Source organism: Rana temporaria, chromosome 4, assembly GCF_905171775.1.
Source record: "Rana temporaria chromosome 4, aRanTem1.1, whole genome shotgun sequence".
NCBI lineage: Eukaryota > Metazoa > Chordata > Amphibia > Anura > Ranidae > Rana > Rana temporaria.
The window spans coordinates 43,473,730-43,499,176 of record NC_053492.1 but is presented as its reverse complement, the minus strand read 5'-3'; the positions used below and the strand labels follow the sequence as shown (position 1 = coordinate 43,499,176).

The following is a 25,447-nucleotide window of genomic DNA, read 5'->3' as shown; positions in this document are numbered from 1 at the left end:
ATGTCCATGGTCCCTGTTTTATTCCTAATGCCTAGTATGGCATTTTGGAGTCTCGGGCCCTTTAGGGCCCTAGCTAGGAATCTTCCCGATTTATCTCCATGTTCATAGTAGATTTTTTTTTTAAAGAATAAAAAACGTTTAGAGGTAGCTTCTAATTTTTGTTTCAGCTTTTTCCTGGCCTCCAGTAGGTCCGTGGCTAGCGCCCCTGATAAGGATTGTTTATGGGAGGATTCCAGTCTTGATATTAAATCAGTCAGATCCCGGATCTCCTTCTCCCTCTCCCTCTTACGGCGTGCTCCCATCCTTATGAGCTCGCCTCTTATAGAGCATTTATGAGCTTCCCAAGTTGACAAAGGGTCAACATCTGGGGTGGAGTTGAGGTTGAAGTACTCAGTGAGGTGTGAGGTCAGTTTCGGGAGCAGCTCAGGGTCAGAGAGAAGTGATGCGTTCAGTCTCCATGAGGGTGGTGGGTGCCCGTGAGTGTCTAAGTTTAAGGTCAAGGATATGGGGGCATGGTCAGAAATTGATTGTATGCCTATTTGTGCATTCTGTACCGCATGTAGATCCCCCCGAGAGACAAAAAGGTAGTCTATCCTTGAGTACCTATCATGCGGCACAGAATAATAGGTGAAGTCCCTCCCCTCTGGATGAAGGTACCTCCACACATCTACCAAATGCATGGAGTTTAGTGCTGTTTTCAGGCTTTTTAGTATTTTATATTGGATGTAGGTTTTCCCGGTGGAAGTATCTACCAAGGGGTTTAGGGGAAGGTTAAAGTCACCTCCAAGGACTATACGCCCGGAAGCAAAACCCTCCAGTTCCCTAATCAGGCTCCTGCAGAAGGTCAGGTGGGCTGAGTTAGGGAAGTAGACATTAGCCAGTGTCAGTGGTATCCCCCTGTATTTTCCCTTCAAGAATATGTACCGCCCTTCCGAGTCCGTTAGCCTGCCTGTAATCTCAAAAGTGGCCGTTTTACTGACCAGTATTGACACCCCTTTGGATTTAGCATGGTCATTCGTGGCATGGAACGCTGTAGTGAAATATGAATCTGTGAGTTTAGGTACCTTGTCAGTCCTGAAGTGCGTCTCTTGAAGGAAAGCGAAGAGGGGCCTACCCTTTCTGAGTTCGCGTAGGACCGTTGTCCTCTTTTCGGGAACATTCAATCCCCTGACATTGTGGGATACCACAGTGGTGTTGAGGTCCAGGGTGGAGTACGCCATGGTTCAGCTTGTGCCTATTAGAGTGATACTGGAAGATAACAATGAACACCCTAATATGGCAGTCAATCACTTTCAGTATAGGGTCCTATTGGTAATAGTAATTCTACTTTTGTACCTCAGACCTGTGGGGGAATCTTGGACGGGTGGGGGAAGAAAGAAGGTCAGGGAAGAGGTGAGAGACAAAGAAGAGAGGTGAAAATCACAGAAAGAGAGAGTAAATGTTATTCACCTTTATAATAGTTAGACTATCAGTAAGGTTCAATTTGTGTGTCCCAATGAGGTTATGCCCCGTTGGGAGACACTTTGTGGGGCGATGTGAGGCAGCCGCCTCGACATCCAACATTCAACGCCTGTGGTCTGGTGGTGAAGTTCACTAAACCAATAACAACAAATAGTAAAGAACCGAGTCCACAGGCGAGAGGCATAGCTCCACAGCCTATTGTAGCTTAATCACATATTTAAAGTAGTAAGTCTGCAGCAATAACTTTGGCATTGAACTGAACATATAGGAAACGTTAGTAAACAGTTGTTAAGATATAAATATATCTTATTTGTACCTGTAGCTAAGGGAAAGCGTGGGTTAACATTTCTAATCAAAAGAGTAGGAATAACTGATAGCTTGAAGTCGTATAATCCTACAATAAACCAGTAAGGCTTGTATCTCCGTGTAGCCCCCCCAGATACTCGTGAGAAAGAATAGCATACCTGTAAATGTCCCATGTCTCTGTGTGGACCATATTTCAAGCACTAGGTGGTGCATGAGATGTTGTTTCTTACCCTAGATGTGTGTGAGCGTAGACCTCTGCAAAAAAAAACATGGTGGTTTTGCAGGGAGTTGTACCTCGATGGGCAGTTTGTGCGTGGTAGGGAACAATTTGACACCATCTTCGCTGTGAGCCGCGTGTGTCTAGCATGAGCACGGATGGTTAAAAACTCCTGTTTACATGGATCGTTACTGGTGCTGTTTGGAGTTCTCCCTCTCTTCCTCCCATTCCGGGTGAACTACGGTGGCTGTCAGGTTGTATCAAGGAAGGTCAGGGTTCTGTGTCCTGCGGTTGGAACAACTCCAGAGTTCAGCACAATCTCCAGTGAAAACTGTACGTTCTCCATTAGAGGGCAGATTGTCTACCATGTGGTCCCCCTGCCGTGGTCCTGTTTTACCAGCTCACGGGAGTCGATTCTTATAGACAAATGTCATTAGCTCAGTCTATGTTTGATCTTCAGGTGGTCAACAACATTCGTTCTCCATGTATCTAGTGTTTTAAGACCGTGGTCTTACTGTCTAGCGTGCTATGGGGGATATCTTTGCCGTAGTTCGGCTGTTTCCTTTGCCTTGCGGGCCAAGGCAATGAGCATTCCATTGTTCAAAAAATAAGAAAATAAAAGAGTATCGGGGTTTCGGGACATGATGCATGCAGTACAGTGGGTCACAAGTAGCCGTGCTAATACAAATGTTCAGTGTAGTACGTACCGTCCATGGGGTCTTGGTTTAACGCTGTGTAGGATTATCAGCTGCCGTTCATCAGTCTTCCATCCTTTCAAGTGCACCGGAGGGGTGTGCTCTTCCGTGGTTCGGAGTGCCTGCCACTGAGCTTCCTTGGCGACCGTGTTTCTGGTTTGGCGTGCCTGCTACGGCGCTACCTTGACGCCCATGTTTCATCCGCTTTGGGTCCTTTCCTTCTGGCGAAGCCATCGGTGAGCACGGGGGACTTCTGGTCGGAGGAGGTAAACGATACTCCTGGTACCAGTCCGGGAGCTCCACTTGGGTGAGCTGTAAATTGGAACAAAAATATTCTAGGTCTTCCGGGGTTCGGAGGGCATGCTGGCGTCCGTTGTGTGTAACTAGGAGCGCAAAAGGGAAGCGCCAGGTGTACCGCATACCTTTGTTCCTAAGCTCATCTAGGAGGGGACGTAGAGCTCTGCGATTTCTTAAGGTAATTTGCGATAAGTCCTGGAAGAGCAGGATCGTTTCACCATTAAAGACAATCCGGTCGTTTCTTCTGGCTTTCTGCATTATTTCCTCCTTAAGAACGAAGCTCTGCAGGCAGCAAATTACATCTCTTGGTGGCTGGTTATCAGGGCCGCGCGCTCTCAGGGCTCTGTGTGCCCTCACGAACTCGATCTCCGAGTCTTCGGGCCTTTCCAGAAGGTTGTTAAACAAGCGTCTGAGGGCTAGGGTTATCTGGTCCGGTTCAACCGACTCTGGTATTCCCCTCACGCGGATGTTGCACCTTCTCCCTCTGTTGTCGAGGTCCTCCATGTGCCTCGACATTTCAATGAAGTGGTTAGAGTGCGATGTCGTTACCCTCTCTAGCCTGCGTATAGCTTTCTCCCTCTGCTTCCCCGCTGCCTCGGCCGTCGCCATCTTGTCGTTTAGCACGAGGAGGTTAGACTTGAGGTCCGTGATGGCTGCCGAGAAGGTTGATTTTATATCTGCTGCGAATATGGACATGTCCGCGTAGGTGAGGGGTGAATTTGGGTTCAGATGTCCCCTTGCATTGTCCTCGGCCGCGGATTGAGAATCGTCACTGAAGTCCTCCAGTTCACGTGTCGGCGCCATCTTGCCACTCAGGCCTCCGTTAAAAATGTCCGATATGCTGTTCCCCTTATATGCCGCCGATGAGCGTCTAGGTCTAGACTGAGGTGGTCTGTAGTTCAGCTTGCTCATTATCCAGTGCTATGCTGCAGAAATACGGGATTTAGGCTGTGGATTTGCCGGAGCTCTTTCAATGTGCTGCCATCTCAGCCGCTCGCCAGGCCACCGACTTTTTTAACAACAAACATAAAAAACGATCGTTTTACCGAACGTTCGTTCGTTTTTAAACTCCATCAGAAAACTATTTTTTGGTTCCAGGTTCAAAAGTCTGGCCAACTGATCTCCCTTCAGACGAAAATCCACAGAAAAGTTTACTTGACTTTACTGTACTCTGCACAAAAGAGAAGCTGCTTCACTAACTAACTACACTCACTGCCCATTCAAAAAAACGAAAATGACATCTTATAACAAAAGATTTGCATTCTGTATTTTGAAACCAAATTACGAACAGAAAAAAGGAATTCAGAATACAGAATACAAATCTTTTGTTATAAGATGTTATATGAACATACAAACAGAAAAAGGATTCAAACAAAATACAGAATGAAATCCTTTTGTTAGATGTCATATGAACATACGACTGAAAATCAAAATATGAACAGAACAAGGATTCAAACAAAATACAGAATGCAAGTCTTTTGTTATAGATGTCATTTTCGTTCTTTTGCCGTTTTCGTTTTGTCGCATTTTTGTCGGATCGTTCGTTCGTATTTGCGGTTGTTCGTTATGCAGCTCATTCGTAATCCCGTCGTTTTCGTATTTTGGTGCTTTAATTTTTTCGTATGTACACATTATTCTGCGGGTACGAAAATGAACATTTTCGTACGAAAATAACATTCGTACGAACGGGAATGCACATGTCTAGTTACAGATGTGATGGAAATGGTGGTGGGCTCATCGGTGGGATGGGACCCTTATGGGGGGTTATTCCAGTGGAACAGTGTCCGCTGGAATACGGTGAGAGTTGCATTGCGGTGGAAAAGGGGTTGTCTCCGAGCTGGGTCGGCTGGGGGCCTGTTATGGTTAATGGTTTCCGCAGTGTAGTGGTAAAATTAAGGTGGAAGCCGGGTTACCGTCAAAGACCAATAAGCTGGGTTATTAAAGTTGTTTGTTAAATTGTTAATGAAGAAAGTTTTGGTGTTATTTTATTTAATTAATTTAATTTAAATATTTATGTGTTAAAATAAAATTGGCTGTTGTGGCCATTTATACTCCAACATCTGTGTCTCTCGTTAATAGTAGAAGGGGGGTAAGGTAAAACTAATAAAGGGGAGGGAATGATGGTTATGGGAAGGTTGGGCTATCCAAACTACACTGATCAAGTGTATGTCAGGTAGGTCAGTGTATGTCAGTGTAGGTAGGTCAGTGTATGTCAGGTAGGTCAGTGTAGGTAGGTTAGTCTATGTAGGTAACTACTGTCAGTGCAGGTAGGTCAGTGTGTGTAGGTCAGTGTATGTCCCGCCCCCCCGGTTCCCAGCCTTGGACTTCGGGCTGAAGCCCCTGGTCTTTTTGCCACCTAGCAACGCCCCTGACCATCACAATCTCATGTGGAAAGTTCATAGATGTGTGTGAATCAATGCTTACACAGGACTGTTTCTCCTGCTCTAGGTGGTTGAACAAAGCGACAGGGAAGATAAGGTTAGCATTTAAGTGAACCTGAGTTGCATGGAGAAAGTAGAGAGGTGCACTTTTTTTTGACCCGGCACTAGTTTTATTTTGGATTAGTGGCAGGTAATACAGATGTGCTTCAAGTGCTAGGATCTCAGCTGCCTAGGTGTCCTCAGAAAGGTTCCAGCCTCATAATCCTCTGGGACCTCCAATAGATTACTACCATAGAGAACTGAACTGAGATGTGTTAATTTTGGTAGGTCACTGGTTCATGTTGTCCTTCTTTAAGGCCTTCTCTAATATCTGCAGTTTTCTCAGGTACTGAAAGCTAAGGGCCACCTGCACATGGTGCCGGAAAGATCTATTGGGGGGAATCTGTGGTGTCATTGGGCATACTTAATTTCCTGATGGTAGCCAAGATGTTTTGTGTCTGTTCAGATGACGGGTCTGTTGGGGGAATCTTTCGGTAGATCTGCAAAATGACATAAAGAATGTCAAAATTATTAATATCAAATCAGTAATACATTACTGAGGAAAAAATAAATAAATAAATAACTAAAAGCCTGTGTAGGTAGATGTGCTAAACATGTAGGCAGGTGCAGTCTGAACTCCCCACTGCAGGAGGCGTTAGACCGAAGCGGCAATGCAGAAGGGGAAGGAAGTTGTGAGGAACCTGGTTCTTCTATGACTTCCTGTGGTCACAAGGAGACAGCTGTCCGATTGAACGCTGCCACCCCATGTGACTCCAGCAGCCATCTTGGGTCAGGCAGAGTCTATTTAAAACTCTGGCTCAAGGGTTTGGCACACTTTATGCCAGTGGCTAGCAAAGGGACAGGTTCCCTTCTGGTAGGGACAGTGCTTAGAGGTAGGGAAAGCTTCCTGATGAGTAGGGACAGTGCAGGGACTACATCCTTCTCTTCCTAAAAATCTTGAAGCATGTTGGCCCCCAATGCAAAACTTGATCTGGGTCCTCCCCCCACTGCCACCCGCTACTTCAACAGTGCGCCAAAATACTCCCACCATGTGCCAAGATCCTCAAAGTTGCTGCCAGCTGCACATGCACATCGCACACATATTCATATACACCTGGCAGCTCACATTTCACCTGGTAGCTCAGAGTGTGGCCTGCCCCCCCACCTTGTATGCATGTGCATTGCTAAGCAGGGCAGGGAGGAGCAGCCACAGGAGCACACATGTACAGCAGGGCAGACAACTGTGACCTCAGATCAGCCCCAATTCCTGCACCTTCCCACCTCAGATAAGCGCCAATTATTGCACCTTCACACATCAGATCATCACAAATTCTTGCACCATCACACATCATGTCAGTCCCAGTTCCTGCACCTGTAAGTTAGTAGTTGCCAATAGCTGGTTAATTACTAGTTCAAAATTAGATCAAGCAGCTTGGGGCACCCAACCAAATCTAGCCTGTCTGATGTGGGGGTGCAGTAAAAAATGTCAGGGGGTTAGAGGATGGGAAGTCAGAAGGGCAGAGGATAGGTTCAGCACTTTGTAGGGTAGTGTACAGAGGCCAGCAGGGTGGAGAATGCAAGGTTGGCATGGGAGTGTACAGGGGTCAGCAAAGCAGAGGACAGGGGTCAGTAGGGTGGGTGGAGAACATGGTTCAGCAGGGCAGTGGGCAGGGTGTCAGCAGGGGAGCTTATAGGGGTCAGCAGGGCAGATGATGGGGTCAGCAGGGCATAGGACAGGGGTCAGTAGGGCAAAATACCAGGTCAACGGGGCATATGATGGGGTCAGCAGGGCATAGTACTGGGTCAGCGGGGCATTAAATGGGGCCAGTAGGAGAGAGGAAAGGGGTCAGTCAGGCATAGGATGGCATTAGCAGGGTATAGGACAGGAGTCAGCCAGGCATAGGACAGGGGTCAGCAAGGCATAGGATGAGGTCAGCAGGGCATAGGATAGCATCAGCAAGGCATAGAACAGGGGTCAGTGGGGCATAGAGCAGGGTATTGGACGGGTGTCAGCGGTCAATAGGATGACGTCAGCAGGGCATAGAACAGGGGTTAGCAGGGCATATGATAAGGTCAACAAGGAAGACAGGGGTCAGCGGGGCATAGGATGGTTTTGGCAGAGCATAGGACAGGGTTAGAAGGGCAGAGGACTGGGGTCAGCAGGGCAGAGTACTGTCAGCAGGGCAGAGGATGAGGTTCAGCAGGGCAGAGAATTGGGTTTAGCAAGGCAGAGGATGGGGTCAGCAGGACATTGGATGGGGCCAGTAGGAAAGAGGACAGGGTGTCAGCAGGACAGCTTATAGGGGTCAGCAGGGCAGAAGATGGGTCAGCAGGGCATAGTACAGGGGCCAGCAGGGCAAAATACCAAGTCAGTGGGGCATATGATGGAGTCAGCAGGGCATAGTACTGGGTCAGTGGGGCATTGGATGGGGCCAGTAGGAGAGAGGGAAGGGGTCAATTGGGCATAGGATGGCATCAGCTGGGCATAGGACCAGGGTCAGCTAGGGAATAGGACAGGGGTCAGCAGGGCATAGGATGGCATCAGCAAGGCATAGGACAGGGGTCAGTGGGGCACAGAACAGGGTCAGCAGGACATTGGACGGGGGTCAGCAGGCAATAGGATGGCATCAGCAGGGCAGAGGACCGAAGGCAGCAGGGCATAAGACAGGGGTCAGCAGGGCATAGGATTGAGTCAACAGGGAAAAGTACAGGAGTAAGCAGGGCATAGGACAGGGGCCAGCAGGGCATAGGGTGGCATCAGTGGGGCATAGGACATGGGTCAACAGGGCATAGGATAAGGTCAACAAGGAAGAGGACAGGGGTCAGTGGGGCATTGAATGGTGTTGGCAGAGGACAGGACAGGGTTGTCAGGGCAGAGGACTGGGGTTAGCAGGGCAGAGGACTGGGGTTAGCAGGGCAGAGGACTGGGGTTAGCAGGGCAGAGGACCAGGGTGAGCAGGGCAGAGGACCGGGGTTAGCAGTGGGGCAGAGGACCAGGGTCAGCAGGGCAGAGGACCGGGGTTAGTCAGTGGGGCATTGGATGGGGCCAGTTGGAGAGAGGGAAGGGGTCAATTAGGCATAGGATGGCATCAGCTGGGCATAGGACCAGGGTCAGCTAGGGAATAGGACAGGGGTCAGCAGGGCATAGGATGGCATCAGCAACAGGGACAGGGGTCAGTGGGGCACAGAACAGGGTCAGCAGGACATTGGACGGGGGTCAGCAGGCAATAGGATGGCATCAGCAGGGCAGAGGACCGAAGGCAGCAGGGCATAAGACAGGGGTCAGCAGGGCATAGGATTGAGTCAACAGGGAAAAGTACAGGAGTAAGCAGGGCATAGGACAGGGGCCAGCAGGGCATAGGATGGCATCAGTGGGGCATAGGACATGGGTCAACAGGGCATAGAATAAGGTCAACAAGGAAGAGGACAGGGGTCAGTGGGGCATTGAATGGTGTTGGCAGAGGACAGGACAGGGTTGTCAGGGCAGAGGACTGGGGTCAGCACGGCAGAGGACTGGGGTCAGCAGGGCAGAGGACCAGGGTCAGCAGGGCAGAGGACCGGGGTTAGCAGGGCAGAGGACCAGGGTCAGCAGGGCATTAGATGGGGCCAGTAGGGAAAGGGGACAGGAGTCAGCGGGGAATAGGATGGCATCAGCAGAGCATAGGACAGGGGTCAGCAGGACATAGGATGAGGTCAACAGGGTAGACAACAGGGGTCAGTGGAGAATATGACAGTGTAAGTAGGCCATAGGACAGGGGTCAGCAGGGCAAAGGATGAAGTCAACAGAGAATAGAACAGGGGTCAGCGGGACATAGGATGGTGTTGGCAGGGCAGAGTACAGGGGTCAGCGGGGGTTAGAACAGAGGTCAGCTGGGCAGAGAATGGGGAAGCAGAGCTTGGGACAAGGGTCAGTAGGGCAGAGGATGGGATCAGCAGGGCAGAGGATGGGGTCATTGCTGGCAGGGCTCTCAGCAGTGCTGCTCCTCCCTAACTGCACACAGTTGAGGTTGGATTCTTTTACAGACACAATCTCAATCTGCACCATCTGTAGCTGGCTATTGAACTATTGAAGTGCTGCTGCCTTTCTGATCTGAAGATTTCATAGGTCAGAAATGCAGTCAGCTACACACTCAGCAGAATGTCTGTACAAGTATCTCAGCTGTGTGCAGTGTGAGTAGGAGTAGCTGTGCTGTATATTCTGTGTGTGACTGAGTGCAGGATGGGGTTGGCAAAGCATAGGACAGGGTTAGCAAGGCAGAGGATTGGGGTTCAGCAGGGCATCGGATGGGACCAGTAGGGAAGAGGACAGGAGTCAGCAGGGCATAGGAGGGCATCAGCAGGGAATGGGACAGGGGTCAACAGGGCATATGATGAGGTCAGCAGGGTAGAGGACAGAGGTCAGTGGAGCTTATGATGGCATCGGTAAGGTATAGGATGGGGTCAGCTGAGCATAGGATGGGCATCAGCAGGGCAGAGGAATGGGGGTCAGCAGGGTATAGGATGGAGTCAACAGGGAAGAGGACAGGGGTCAGCAGGGCATAGTACAGGGGTCAGCAGGGCATAGAATAAGGTCAACAGAGAAGAGGACAGGGGTTGTCAGAGCATAAGACAGGGTTTGCAGGGCTGGGGTCGGCAGGGCATAGGATGAGATCAACAGGGTAGAGGACAGGGGTCAGTGGAGAATATGACAGCGTCAGTAGGGCATAGGACAATGGTCAGCAGGGCATAGGATGAGGTCAGCAGGGTAGAGGACAGGGGTCAGTGGAGAATATGACAGTGTCAGTAGGACATAGGACAGGGGTCAGCAGGGCAAAGGATGAAGTCAACAGCATAGGATGGTGTTGGCAGGGCAGAGTTCAGGGGTCAATAGGGCAGAGGACAGGGGTCAGCGGGGCTGAGAAGAGAAATAAGCTGGGCTGAGCATGGGTCAGGGGCCAGTAGGGCTCTCAGCAATTCTGCTCCTCCCTAACTGCACACAGGCGGTTGGATTCTTTTACTGACACAATCTTAATCTGCACAGTATGTAGCTGGCTGCTGCTTTTCTGATCTGATGATCTCATAGGTCAGAACTGCCAACAGCCAGCTACACACTCTGCAGAATGTCTGTACAAGTATCTCAGCTTAGTGGTGAGTAGATGTGCTGCATATCCTGTGTGTGACTGAGTGCAGTCCGAATCAAAGGCTGGGTAAAGAGCTTACCGACCACAAAGCACATACCAAGGCACAGCATTCATAGGAGGGGGGAAAGGTGCACCACACCCTAGATCCAGCTGTCCTTAACACTGCTTGCCAAGAGAGGAGGGCAGAGAGGGAGGCAGGCGGGTGGGAAAAAGACCAGGGACTTCAGCCCAAAGGTAAATTAGATAACCCTTCCCACATTTTAAAGTAAGTCTAGCCCAAGCCTGACATCATGGGGGGGGGGGGGTAGGCCTCACTTGCTGGTTGCTGCCTGGCTCACTAGTACTCACCAATGAAGCCTCACCAGTGCCCATCAATGCAGCCTCGCCAGTGCAGCCTGATCACTGCCCATCGTCTCAGGCCGCGTACACACGGTCGATCCAAACCGATGAGAATGGTCCGACGGACCGTTTTCATCGTTTCACTGCTGAAGTGGCCTGATGGTCTGATGTGCGTACACACCATCAGTTCAAAAACTGATCGGGTCAGAAACGCGGTGACGTAAAACACACGACGTGCTTCCAAGCATGCGTAGACTTGATTCTGGGCATGCGCGGGTTTTGAACCGATGCTTTTGTGTACTAACCATCGGTTTGGACCTATCGGGCAGCGGTCCATCGGTTCGATTTTAAAGCAAGTTCTAAAATTTTTGACCGAAGGACAACGGACCGATGGGCCGTACACACGGTCGGTTTGGACCGATGAAACTGGACTTCAGGCCGTTTTCATCGGTTTGGACCGACCGTGTGTACGCGGCCTCAGTCTCACCAGAGCCCATCAATGCATCCTCATCAGTGTCCATCAATGTAGCCTCACCAGTGCCCAATCGATGCAGCCTCACCAGTGCCCATCAATGCATCCTGATCAGTGCCCATCAATGCAGCTTCACCAGTGTCCATTAATGCAGCCTAATCAGTGCAGCCTGATCAGTGCCCATCATCTCAGTCTTTTTTTTGCATTGATACACGACCCCTGGGGCAGGACCCAGGTCCCCAAATGCTTTTTATGACAATTCCATGCATATAAGCCTTTAAAATTAGCATCAGCTTTTGATTTCTCCCATAGACTTTTAAAGGGTGTTCTGCGGCTTTAGAATTTGCCGTGAACACCTCCAAAAACAGGCGAACACACTTACATTCGACTCGAACATCGGGCTCATCCCTACAAGACACAATTTAAAAAAAAAAAACACCCAATTCGGTACTTCTTAGGCCGCGTACACACGGTCGGTCCAAACCGATGAAAAGAGCCTGAAGTCCAGTTTCATCGGTCCAAACCGACCGTGTGTACGACCCATCGGTCCGTTGTCCTTCGGTCAAAAATTGTAGAACTTGCTTTAACATTTAACCAATGGACCGATGCCCGATAGGTCCAAACCGATGGTTAGTACACAAAAGTATCGGTTCAAAACCCGCGCATGCTCAGAATCAAGTCGACGTATGCTTGGAAGCATTGAACTTCGTTTTTTTCAGCACGTCGTGTGTTTTACGTCACCGCATTCTGACCCGATCGGGTTTTGGAATGATGGTGTGTACGCACATCAGACCATCAGGCCACTTCAGCGGTGAACCGATGAAAACGGTCCGTCGGACCATTCTCATCGGTTTGGATCGACAGTGTGTACAAGGCCTTAGCCATACATGCACATTTCTCGATGTTGTAATCCTAAAAAAATGTCCTGCCTTTACAACCACTTTTATTATAAATAATCCTTACTAAAGGTTTAAAAACATCCATACCTCCTCCACATACTGACGTGTGATGGCTCTTGCAGCCTGCATATCTGTAGTGTCCATCATCAGAGTCTCAACCTGGCCCTTCCGGATCTTCACCACTCCTTTAAACACTTGCTGGTTGTTGTAGCAGGCGGCCAATGTAGCAATAGCCATCATCTAAAATACAGTGGGGCAACAGTTATGGTCAAGCGATATTACAGTGAGGCCGCGTACACACGGTCGGTCCATCCGATGAGAACGGTCCGAAGGATCTAAAAGATCTAAAATTTTTTACCAAAGGATAACTGACTGATGGGGCCCACACACCATCGGTTTGGACCGATGAAACGGTCCTTCAGTTCGTTTCCATCGGTTTTGACCGACCGTGTGTAGGCGGCCTAATACAAAAATACCCATTGAAGCTGAACTCCCAGAAAGCAGCCAAAATCCTTTTACACATATACTGTACGGGGTAGATTCAGAGAGCAATTACGCCTGCGTATCCATAGATACGCAGCGTAATTGCTAAGTAGCGCCGGCGTATCTACTTTCTGTATTCAGAAAGCTAGATACGCCGACTGTAGCCTAAGATACGACTGGCATAAGTCTCTTATGCCGTCGTATCTTAGGGTGCATTCTGCCGCTGGCCGCTAGGTGGCGCACCCGTAGTTGTCAGCGTAGAGTATGCAAATTGCATACTTACGCCGATTCACAAACGTACGTGCGGCCGGCGCTCGTTTTTTACGTCGTTTGCGTACGTCGTTTTCGCCGTAAGGCTGCTCCTGCTATTAGGAGGCGCAGCCAATGTTAAGTATGGACGTCGTTCCCGCGTCGCGATTTCAAAATTTTACTTTGTTTGCGTAAGTCATCCGTGAATGGCGCTGGACGCCATTTACGTTCACGTCGAAACCAATGACGTCCTTGCGACGTCATTTACCGCAATGCACGTCGGGAAATTTTAGGGACGGCGCATGCTCAGTACGTTCGGCATGGGAACGCGCCTAATTTAAATGATCCACGCCCCCTACGGGATCATTTGAATTACGCGCGCTTACGCTGACCCCTTTTACGCTACCCTGCTGCAACTTTACAGGCAAGTGCTTTGTGAATCAAGCACTTGCCCGTTAAACTTGCGGCCGTGTAACGTAAATGTCATACGTTACGCCGCCGCAGTTTTGCGCGCCCCTACCTGAATCTGGCCCTACATGTATAACATATACAGTTATGGTCCATATATATTTGGACACCATTTTCATACTTTTGGCTCTGTATGCCACCAGAATAAATTTAAAAATAAACAATCCAAATTAATTTGCAGACTTTCAGCTTTAATTCAAGGGGTTGAACATAAATATCAAGTACAAATTTTAGGAAATTAAATCAATTTTATACACAGCCCCCCCCCCCTCAAATGTAATTGGACAAATGAATATAATCATAAACAAAATGATTATATTTTGTTGAGAATCCTTTACTGGCAATGACTGCCTGAAGTCTGGAACCCATGGACATTACCAAAGACTGGGTTTCCTCCTTTCTGATGCTTTGCCAGACTCTAACTGCAGCTGTCTTCAGTTGTTCTTTGTTTGTGGGTCTTTCTATTTTAGCTCTTTAATTTAAAGCTGGTACTCTTGAAGATTTATCACTAAAGTGACCCTGCCGATATACAGAAAAATGTAAATCCGGCCATCCCTGTAGAAGAAAACTGGACATACTTTAAGGTGACCAGATTTTTTAAATGAAATCCGGGGACATATTTTTTCTTTACTAGTAATGGTGGGAATCAGCGACTCTCTGCCCGTCTCTGCCCACCTCACAGCCTCTCAAGTCTTACTCTTTGGGCCCCGGCTACTACTGGATGGGGAGCGGAGGAAGATCACTCCGCCAGGGAAGGCAAGGAGATAGGCAGGTGGCTGGTCAGGGTTTGAGCCAAGGCAGAAGAACATGCGAGCGAAGCTGAAGAAATATTCCCTCCGCTCCGACCAGCACATGATCATTAGAAAGGGGCACAGATAATGGGAAAAACAAAACCCCCCTATGCTAGTATGCACGGCGGAGCGGGGGTGTGTAATTAAATTTTTTTAATTTTAACTCTTCACTAACTGTCTTTGAAATTGACTCTGCCCCCTATTTAATCCAATCTGTGGACAAAACCGGGGACAGACTTGGTCTGGGGACAGTGTCCTCAATCAGGGGACTGTCCCCTGAAACTGGGGATGTCTGGTCACCCTAACATACTTGCCTTTCTTACTGCACCCACCACAAAACGTCTTTATGATATTCTGGAATCTTCTGGTAAAGTCAGCACTCCGAGGTTCCCCCACAGTTCTCACCGCTTCCTCCTCCTGACCTCTACAGTCTGATCACAAGATAGAGGATTGACATGACGCATTACTATGGGTCAGCACAGCTGGGGAGGAGAGTTCGGGTGGAAGCTGGAGACAGAATGTTGTTGCAGCCTTTGAGGGAGCTCCCCAGGGGAATCCATCGGTTAAATTTAAAGCAAGTTGGATTTTTTTTAACCGATGGTTAAATAACCCATGGGGCCCACACACGATCGGTTTTGACCGATGAAAACGGTCCATCAGACCGTTGTCCTCTGGTTAACCTATCGTGTGTACAAGGCCTAAGGGGTTCATTTTTTTTACTGTGGAAAGTAATATTTACAGTAGCAATTTACAGGGCTAATTTTAGTTTTTTTAACCCCATTATATTACTGGCCGATTAATCGATTATGAAAATTGTAATCAATTATTTTCATAATCGATTAGTTGTCGATTAATCAATTAGTTGTTTCGGCCCTAATATAGATGTCTATTTCTTCAATCAAGTGGGCATCCCATATGTACACCATCCAAGTTTAATTCCACTAATAAAACAAAAACAAAGTGCAAGCACGTCTTCTTGACTCGGTGTGTTTGGAAATTTGTGTGACTGGTTGTGCAGGGTGGAAGATAAACTACATTCACCATTGGCCCCTACGGGGTAGCGCTACATTTGAAAAAAAAAAAAACACACACACGTACTTGCATACCTTTTTTCCATCTTTGGTTGGGTCACTTGATGTAAAGGCTTCTCTTTCTTCCTCCAGGGATGGGTAGGTCTTAAAAACTGCAAAGAGCAATGCCATGCAACGACCTGTACACTGTTCTCTGCAGCATTATGTGTAAGTCCAGATCACAAGAGGGTCGGTCCGTCCCTCGGGTCACAGGAAATGGGTTGAATGATGCTGGGTGTTTATTAACTCAGAAGAGGATTAGCAGGTGGGAGAATGGATGGACAACAGCACACCAAAAATTCTTGTTGAAAAAAGACGTGCTCTTTATTGTAAAAAGGAAAAAAGGCACAGCACACAACGGCATACAGTGGGATAGACAGCTGACGCGTTTCGCATTAACAACTAATGCTTAGTCATAGCTATGACTAAGCATTAGTTGTTAATGCGAAACGCGTCAGCTGTCTATCCCACTGTATGCTGTTGTGTGCTGTGCATTTTTTCCTTTTTACAATAAAGAGCACGTCTTTTTTCAACAAGACTTTTTGGAGTGCGGCTGTCCATCCATTCTCCCACCTGCTTAATTCTATGCATTGCCAGCACCCGTGTGATTCCTGAGTGGACATTGATTACCTGCCTGTGCTCACCTGGAGCGGCGGTCTCCCTACCTAACAGAAGAGGATTAGCACTGAATGGCAGAGCTGAAAGTCTGCAGGGTCACCATTGTAGTGTTCTATTTTAACTTTTGCAGGGCATTTTTTTTAAGGATGCAGTTGGGCAATAAATAAGACCATCCATGGCTGAAGAAAAAAACATTTTGATTCACCATAAGAAAAATATTTTCACTTACCTGCTGGACTGCACAGAATTTGAACACACTCTGGTTTCTCAGTTGTGACAGGTACAGCAAGACATCAGGCATATGTTGCAGGGCATTGGTGATGAGCTCATTCAGGCACTGCACTGCTGGCACACTATTTTCTGGCTCGGTAAAGTCAATCAAGTTCTTCCCATATTTACTCCACACCTGGTAGAGGTAGAGCGGCAGACATCAGATACTGATCTTAGGTCTTAAACCTATTCCAGAACTAGAACTGCATCTAGGGGATGGTCAAGAGCCACCTCCACAGTGGCGGCTGGTGCTCAAAATTTTTTGGGGGGGGCGCAAACAAACTGAAAAAAAACACATCAATCACTGTGCCCATTAAACGCAGCCACCGTGCCTATCAAACGCCGCCAGTTTTCCCCCAAATGCAGCCAGTTTGCCCCCTCAAATGCAGCCAGTTTGCCCCCTCAAATGCAGCCAGTTTGCCCCCCCAATTGCAGCCAATTTGTCCCCCCAATTTCAGTCAGTTTGTCCCCCCAATTGCAGCCAGTTTCTCCCCCCCAAATGCCGCCAGTTTGCTCCCCCAATTGCAGACAGTTGTCCCCCCCAATTGCAGACAGTTTGTGCCCCCAATTGCAGACAGTTTGTGCCCCCAAATGCAGCCAGTTTGTGCCCTCTAATGCAGCCAGTTTGTGCCCTCAAATGCAGCCAGTTTGTGCCCTCAAATGCAGCCAGTTTGCCCCCTCAAATGCAGCCAGTTTGCCCCCTCAAATGCAGCCAGTTTGCCCCCCCCAATTGCAGCCAATTTGTCCCCCCAATTTCAGTCAGTTTGTCCCCCCAATTGCAGCCAGTTTCTCCCCCCCCCCCCCAATGCAGCCAGTTTGCTCCCCCAATTGCAGACAGTTGTCCCCCCAATTGCAGACAGTTTGTGCCCCCAAATGCAGCCAGTTTTTGCCCCCTAATGCAGCCAGTTTGTGCCCTCAAATGCAGCCAGTTTGTGCCCTCAAATGCAGCCAGTTTGTGCCCTCAAATGCAGCCAGTTTGTCCCCTCAAATGCAACCAGTTTGTCCCCCCAAATGCAGCCAGTTTGTCCCCTTAAATGAAGCCAGTTTAAACCTATTCCAGAACTAGAACGGCATCTAGGGGATGGACAAGAGCCACCTCCACAGTGGCGGCTGGTGTTCAAAATTTTTGGGGGAGCGCAAACAAACTGAAAAAAAAAAACATCAATTGCGGCCACTGTGCCCATTAAACACAGCCACTGTGCCCATCAAACGCTGCCAGTTTGTGCCCTCAAATGCAGCCAGTTTGTCCCCTCAAATGCAGCCAGTTTGTCCCCTCAAATGCAACCAGTTTGTCCCCCCAATTGCTTGCAGCTTAATTCACAGTTTATATCTGGAGGGTAGGATTTTCTATTTACATGATCGCTGTGATAGCCTGTGATTAGCTATCACTGCACAGACCACCTGATTTTTTTTTCTCTTGCACTCATATCTAGTTTAAAGCAAAGTAAGCGTGTGTAAAAATAATAAAAATCTAGACTTTTTTTCTTTTTTTTTTTACGCGATTTTGTGCCAATTTTTTCTTAGGTAGTGGGAAGAAAACTGTACTCACCTCTTTTGGCCAGAACGCTTGGCCATTCAGCTGGTCTTCCAGGAAATCACGGATGATGTTGGATTTCTGCAGGAACAAACCTAAAGAGGTGGAGAGCCTCTTATCCTCTCCTACAATGGGATCCTCCAGCCCTGTGTCAGAGAATATAACTGAAATGCCACGCATCACCGAAGCGAATACAAGGTCACAGTACTGTGGGGGGAAAATAAGAAAGATCTTAGAGGAAACAAATAGTGATTTTTAATGCATTTTATTGCGTTATTATGTTCAGTGTTTAAAGAAAAATCAAAAAAAAAATATATATATATATTTTTTTAATTATACAGTCAGGGAAATACAGTATAATTATTTAATATTTACAGCTTTTAACAATTTTGTAGACAACTCTAAGCTAAGTTAGCAGACTTTTTAGCTTAATTTATACTTGCCATAGCCTCTACTGCCTATATGCAGCCCACTTGAAGCCTCCCAACTTTTTACCTCTTGATAGTTCTGTGCCCCTGAAATGTCATTAAAATACCATTCTCTTGGTGAAATGGCAGCTTGCTGACCTCACACTCCAGTGCTCTCTGCTGGCAGAGCTCAGTAACAGCTACACCTCTCATAACAAGTGTTCTCAAACAGACCTACATGTATATTGCAGAATAAGAGAGAAGATGTGTCAGATCAGGTATGTTACTGAGTGCTGAGCTCTTGGCAATGCCCCATAGATTCTCTATGGGGGTTCAGGTCAGGCGAGTTTGCTGGCCAATCAAGCACAATAATCCCACGGTCATTGAACCAGGTTTTGGTACTTTTGGCAGTGTGGGCAAGTGCCAAGTCCTGCTGGAAAATGAAGTCAGCATCCCCATAGAGCTCGTCTGCGGAAGGAAGCATGATGTGCTCCGAAATCTCCTGGTAGACGGCTGCGGTGACCCTGGACTTAATGAAGCACAGTGGACCAACACCAGCAGATGACATGGCTCCCCAAATCATCACAGACTGTGGAAACTTCACACTGGACTTCAAGCATCTTGCAGTGTGTGCCTCTCCGATCTTCCTCCATACTCTGGGTCCTTGGTTTCCAAATGATATTTTCTCATCAGAAAAGAGGACTTTGGACCACTGAGCAACAGACCAGGTCTGTTTTTCTTTAGCCCAGGAAAGACTCTTCTTGTTTGTTGTTCAGGTGGCTTGACAAGAGGAATACAACATTTGAAGCCCATGTCCAGGATCCGTCTGTGTGTGGTGGCTCTTGATGCACTGACTCCAGCCTCAGTCCACTCCTTGTGAAAGTCCCCAACACTTTTGAATGGCCTTTTCCTGGCAATCCTCTCCAGGCTGCGGTCATCCCTGCTGCTTGTGCACCTTTTTTCTTCCACACTTTTTTTCTTTTTTCTTTCACACATTTTAGGCTAGATCAGATTCACTAACATCAGTCGGTTTGTACAGGCTGTAAACAGCTATTGTATAAGGTTTTATAGCAACTGCTGGATCCATGCTTTGCAAACATATTGTCACGTCAGTGACAAACTTCCATTTTTGTTTCTTTGTTTTGTAAAATAAATTATTCTAATCAAATTCTACTTTAAAACATTAGTATTAAAATAGAAGGTAAGGCTAACTAGCAAACTGAAATGTATTTATTCCCTCCCCTTTTCTCCCCATGGCCCTTCACGGCCTTTATCTCTATGTAGCGGGCAGCTGTTTTTCTCTGCTGGCCCTGCTTTAAATTTAGAGGGTAGTCAGAGGATTAGTTACCTCTGACCTATTTGTTTTCAAATTTGGGCCTCTGTTCCAGTCATGGCTGTACTGCAGGTGATCACTATTGTTGTCTGGGGTGTCGGTACCACCCCAGGCCAAGGGTGGCAGCAGTCAGATCAAGGTGTGTTGGGTATTCTTTCTCAGCGACCAATAAGTGAGGGTTGATCGCCTCGCTGTGCATGCCTGGGTAGAGTATTTAAAGGACAGACGTCACAGGTTCTGGGTCGTTGTCGTCCGCCCTGGGCAGTCATCCCACCACCCCTGTGTGTGGCCCTCCTGGCCGGGGGTGCGTGCTTAGAGTTCCTGGCTCCGGACCACGTTGGTCTGGGTCGTGGTTTGCCGGGCAGGCCCAGTAGTCAGACTGGGTCTGCATTGATAAAGTGGTCCTGCACTATCTGTCCTAGAGGGAGGAAGCCACCGAATGAAGTACCTGTTCTGGAGAGCACCGAGCACAAGGCTGGTACACTCAGGGAGGCCTGGACTTCATTGAAGGACATGCTACTGCTGAGGGGGCTGAGCGGTGGTCGCCCGTCAGTTTTCCTGATTTCACAGGTAATTACTTTAAGAAGAGATCCGGGTGCTTAATCCTAAAGCGAGAGGATTATGGACCGAGCGTATCTCCACCTTTGGGAAGGTCAGTGGCAGAGAATGTACCAAGGTTCCGTGTAGCGCCCTGGCTGCTAGGACCTGTGAGAGAGGCCTATCCAGGGTCACACTAACCACTCTGGCTAGAGTGGCGATGAGAGTTTATGTCTGGAAGCAGGAGTGCTTCTTATCAAGTTCTACACCTGAACCCACTGCCTATACCCTATTTTAATCTATTGTTCGTTCTTTTGCCAGGTTCTGTAAATATAGCAGAGAAAGAGTATCGGTAGAGACGGTAGAGAAATAGAGGTAACATGCTGCCCAAAATAACCAGCAGCTCCTTCGGGGGGTAGTGCTACACGTGGGCTCGTCCGGGATTTGACCTCTCGCATCGGATACTAAGATTTTATCTCGCCATTGAGAGTCTGAAATTGTCGAGGTGTTGGACTGTGCTTGAAAAGGAGGGGTTAAGGTCAGGTAGTGGCTAAAGGCATTGGCCGCACGTGCAATGGAGTGACGTGTTCAAGCAACGTGCCCAAAAAAGAACTCAAAGTGGGAGGAGTTACCCACCCCTGCGTGAGACGTAGGTGAGTTTGGCGCCAAAGAGACAGTGTGATTTGCCTGTCCTAAAGAGAGGACCGCGTGCAAATATGTCGACTCCATCCGAGTGGCTGAGGCCTATTACGTCCTTTGCTGATGCCAGCGCAATTCCTACCACAACCGGAGCTTCCTTAACGGACAATGGAATTTGCATAAAGCCGCGGGGGCGTTTTGTGCTATACACAAGCGGCAGCGTGGAGGCGCTCGGCGTGTCTTGCCCCAGATGTATGGCGCTGACAATCCGGATCCAGCCGTTTATCCAATGTGTGAGGTGCGGCGAGTACCTCTTCCAGGTGGATCAGCCTACCGAGTCGCCCCGTGCTTATCGGGTGGATTGGGTCACAGGGACTGTTTCCCGCGGAGGAAGTCACTCCCTGGCCCGCTACTGCTACTGCTGCTGCTACTGCTTCGACTTTGGCCGCCACATCACTTGTGTCCCCCAACGTGAGTGACTGTGGCACCAGTGAGAAAGATGTGCCCACAGCGAGTGCGGATGCGGCTACAGAGACAGCATGTATGACGATGGTGCCTGCTCGGCTCGCCGCCAAGAAGGTGGGTTATGTGAAAGCCTCCCACAGCCGTGGTTGAGGCCTACCCCTGCACATACCGGGACCGGACTCCAGGGAGGATGTTGCCCCTGTCGAGACCAAGAGAAGGACTGGTAAGCAGGCTGGGGACATTGTAAACAAAGTTGTGCGCACTTGTTTACCCGCGGAGGAATATGCAAGCTAGATTCTTCTTCCGATGCAGGGGACGACCATTGGTTTGAACCGGAGATGCCTGAGCTGACATGGGGTAAAGGGTTCCATGCTGCAACTGCCCGCAACTCCAGAGCATGCTCGACAATGGACTCGGGGGATACAACGCCACAGGCGGATATCCCGCAAATAAACTGGGAGGTTGCAGTTGAAAAAGGTATCATCACCGGAGGGAAAGATGTGCCTCCAACTATGATGCCTGCTCTAAAGAGGTCTCTTGAGGCCTGTGTTATGTCGGGACTGGGACACTCCTGCACGCTACCTAAGCTTGCCCGTCTGCAAAGGATTATAATAAAGAAGGTAGCCCTTGATTATGGGTGGGAGTTCCCCTATGTGCCTGAGGCCCTCATGAAAGAAATTGAGGACAATCGTGAGGAATGGTGTCAGGAAGCCATTTGGGATCACCTCAAAGTGTCGAAGCCGTCCCGGGACTTTAAGTTGTCTTTCACCCTCACACATGGTTTTAAAGGTTGTTTAGAATCTTGGAGTTATGGCCGGCACATCTACAGTGATCGGGTGGTCATTAAAAGGTTTGGAAAGGATGACCGGATCTACTCAATCACCACTCTTGATAGCAAAGGGAAGACCCTTACTTTGCCAGATCCCAGATCCCAGGTTCTACCTGTGGAAAAAAAAGAAAGAGAGAACTCGCTTATGGGGGTGTTTTTGTTTTCCTTCCCCCTTCCACTTTTAAAGAAGTCCTCTCAGGAACTACACTTTTCCCACTTTGCTGAGATGTGTTTGACTGGGGAAATAAGTACCTAGTCAGTTAGAAAAAGAAAAGAAAGGATATACTTGTTGGCATAAAGTGGTGCATGAACTGATCAGGAACTCTGTCGCTAGAGGGCAGTGTTCCACAACTTTTCTGGAAAATCTTTGAGTTTCTTTCCCTATTCTGATAATCTGATCTGCAATTAGGATTTAAAATGCTCCTAAAGGAGGTAGGAGGAAACTCCATCTTTTTAAAAGGATGTAGTTTCGCTCTGTCTTGTAGACTGTATATTGTTCATAATTTAATTAGTGGTTAGTATTTAAATTCTCCTGAGTGAGGAAGGAGGTTTCGCCTTTATTGGCAGAAGGTGCAGCTTCTTTCTTCCTTGGGAAGGAAGTATAGATAATGTAAAATTTGTGTGTGTTTTCTTGTGTTTGTTTTTCAGGTCCAGTTGAACTTCTATCAAGACTGTCGGAGAATGGGGCAGCATAGATAGATAGGAATATTGATGTAAAATTGTACATTTATTGTGATGTGATGACACTTGTAAAATTTTATTCTTCTCTATTTGTTCTTTAATATCACTGTTTAGTAGGTTCAGGTGGGCGCTCAGGATTGAGACGCCAAGGTTGTGACACTGGGGACAGTGTCTATTTAAGTGGAGGGAGTGTGTAGCGGGCAGCTATTTTTCTCAGCTGGCCCTGCTTTAAATTTAGAGGGTAGTCAGAGGATTAGTTACCTCTGACCCATTTGTTTTCAAATTTGGGCCTCTGTTCCAGCCATGGCTGCACTTCAGGTGACCATTATTGTTGTCTGGGGTGTCGGTACCACCCCAGGCCGAGGGTGGCAGCAGTCAGATCAAGATGTGTTGGGTATTCTTTCTCAGCGGCCAATCAGTGAGGGTTGATTGCCTCGCTGTGCATGCTGGGGGAGAGTATTTAAGGGACAGACGTCACGGGTTCTGGGTCGTTGTCATCCACCCTGGGCAGTCGTCCCACCACCCCTGTGTGTGGTCCTCCTAGCCGGGGGTGCTTGTTCAGAGTTCCTGGCTTCGGACCACGTTGGTCTGGGTTGCGATTTTCCGGGCAGGCCCAGTAGTCAGACTGGTTCTGCATTGATAAAGTGGTCCTGCGCTATCTGTCCTAGAGGGAGGAAGCCACCGAATGAAGTACCTGTTCTGGAGAGCACCGAGCACAGGGCTGGTACACTCAGGGAGGCCTGGACTTCATTGAAGGACACGCTACTGCTGAGGGGGCTGAGTGGTGGTCATCCGTCAGTTTTCCTGATTTCACAGGTAATTACTTTAAGAAGTGATCCGAGTGCTTAATCCTAAAGCAAGAGGATTCTGGACCGAACGTATCTCCACCTTTGAGAAGGTCAGTGGCAGAAACTGTACCAAGGTTCCGTGTAGTGCCCTGGCTGCTAGGACTAGTGAAAGAGGCCTATCCAGGGGCACACTAACCACTCTGGCTAGAGTGGCGACGAGAGTTTATGTCTGGAAGCAGGAGTGCTTCTTATCAAGTTCTACACCTGAACCCACTGCCTATACCCTATTTCACCTCTTCAATCTATTGTTCGTTCTTTTGCCACATTTGGTAAATAAAGCAGAGAAAAAGAGGAACGCAACGTGTGGACATTGACTTTGTTTCAGCTCTCATCCAGTACCCTAGACAGCGGAGAAATAGAGGTAACATGCTGCCCAAAATAAACCAGCAGCTCCTTCGGGGGTTGTGCTACATCTAATTGCCATGTAAACAACCTTTTTCAGTGTTTTATACATTCAATGACCAAAAAGCTCCAGGTCCTCTTCCCTCTGGCATGCTTACTACTGCACAGAGGGAAAGGGGTGTCCCCTGATGTCGCACATCCAAGAGATCCTAAGAGGGTGAATGAAGTGGCAACCTCAGCCTGTTCTCTGACCAGGCCACGCCCTCTTACTACTGCAGCTAGTGGGAGGTGTCCCTTCTCCAGTGGGTGATGTCACTGTTCTAGGGGGAGTACAACTGGGGGGATCTGTAGTGGAGAAGGATCTGGGGGGTTTTAGTTGATCATAAGCTCAATAATGGCATGCAATGCCAAGCTGCGGTTTCCAAAGCGAGCAAAGTCCTTTCTTGTATTAAGAGAGGTATGGACTCCAGAGACAGAGATATAATTTTGCCCCTGTACAAATCATTAGTAAGACCTCATCTGGAATATGCAGTTCAGTTTTGGGCACCAGTTCTCAAAAAGGATATCGGAGAACTGGAGAAAGTGCAGAGAAGGGCAACCAAACTGATAAGAGGCATGGAGGAGCTCAGCTATGAGGAAACATTAGAAGAACTAAATATATTCACTCTTAAGAAGAGGAGAATTAGGGGGGATATTATCAACATTAACAAGTATATAAGAGGTCCATACAGTGAACTTGGTGTTGAGTTATTCACTTTACGGTCAACACTGAGGACAAGGGGGCACTCTTTACGTCTAGAGGAAAAGAGATTTCACCTCCAAATACGGAAAGGTTTTTTACAGTACTGCGAAAAACCTCTTGGGTTGGGATTATGTGGGCAACGAAAAAAATATATATTCAAAAATTATAAAAAATATATTTTAATACATATGTGTAGAAAAAGTACAAAAATTACATTGAAAATACAAAATAATATTGTGAAAAGAAACCAAAACAGAGGTTTTTTCACAGTAAGAGCTGTGAAAATGTGGAACAGAATTCCTCCAGACGTGGTTCTGGTCAGCTCAGTAGATTGCTTTAAGAAAGGCCTGGATTCTTTCCTAAATGTACATAATATAACTGAGTACTAAGATTTGTAGGTAAAGTTGATCCAGGGTAAATCCGATTGCCTCTCGGGGGATCAGGAAGGAATTTTTTCCCCTGCTGTAGCAAATTGGATCATGCTCTGCTGGGGTTTTTTGCCTTCCTCTGGATCAACTGTGGGTATGGAGTTGGGTGTATGGGATTGTACTGTGTTTTTTATTTTGTTTGTTTATTTTTTTTGTGGTTGAACTGGATGGACATGTGTCTTTTTTCAACCTGACTAACTATGTAACTATGTAGTCAATTCATCCCCTCCTCATTGCAGAGAGGACCTGGAGCTTTAAAGTCATGTGATCCCATGTAAAAAAAAACGCTAACAAAATATATTATACAGTCATATGGCACACTTGCTTTCCAGCTGAGCCACATCCATGTTCCCCCCTCATTGTTGTGTAGTCGCTGCTGCCATCTTCTCCCAGTCTTATTTTGGGTAGAAAATAGGGTTGCACCGATAACGATACTAGTATCAGTTTCGGTGCCGATGCCTAGCATTTGCATGAGTACTTGTACTCA

The 25,447-nt window shown here is 47.9% G+C and overlaps 1 pseudogene; it reads right to left on the bottom strand.

Moving 5' to 3' along the window:
* Positions 1-5,752: 5,752 nt before the first annotated feature.
* The window catches only part of LOC120935606, a 98,826-nt pseudogene continuing 79,131 nt past the window's right edge, over positions 5,753-25,447 (bottom strand).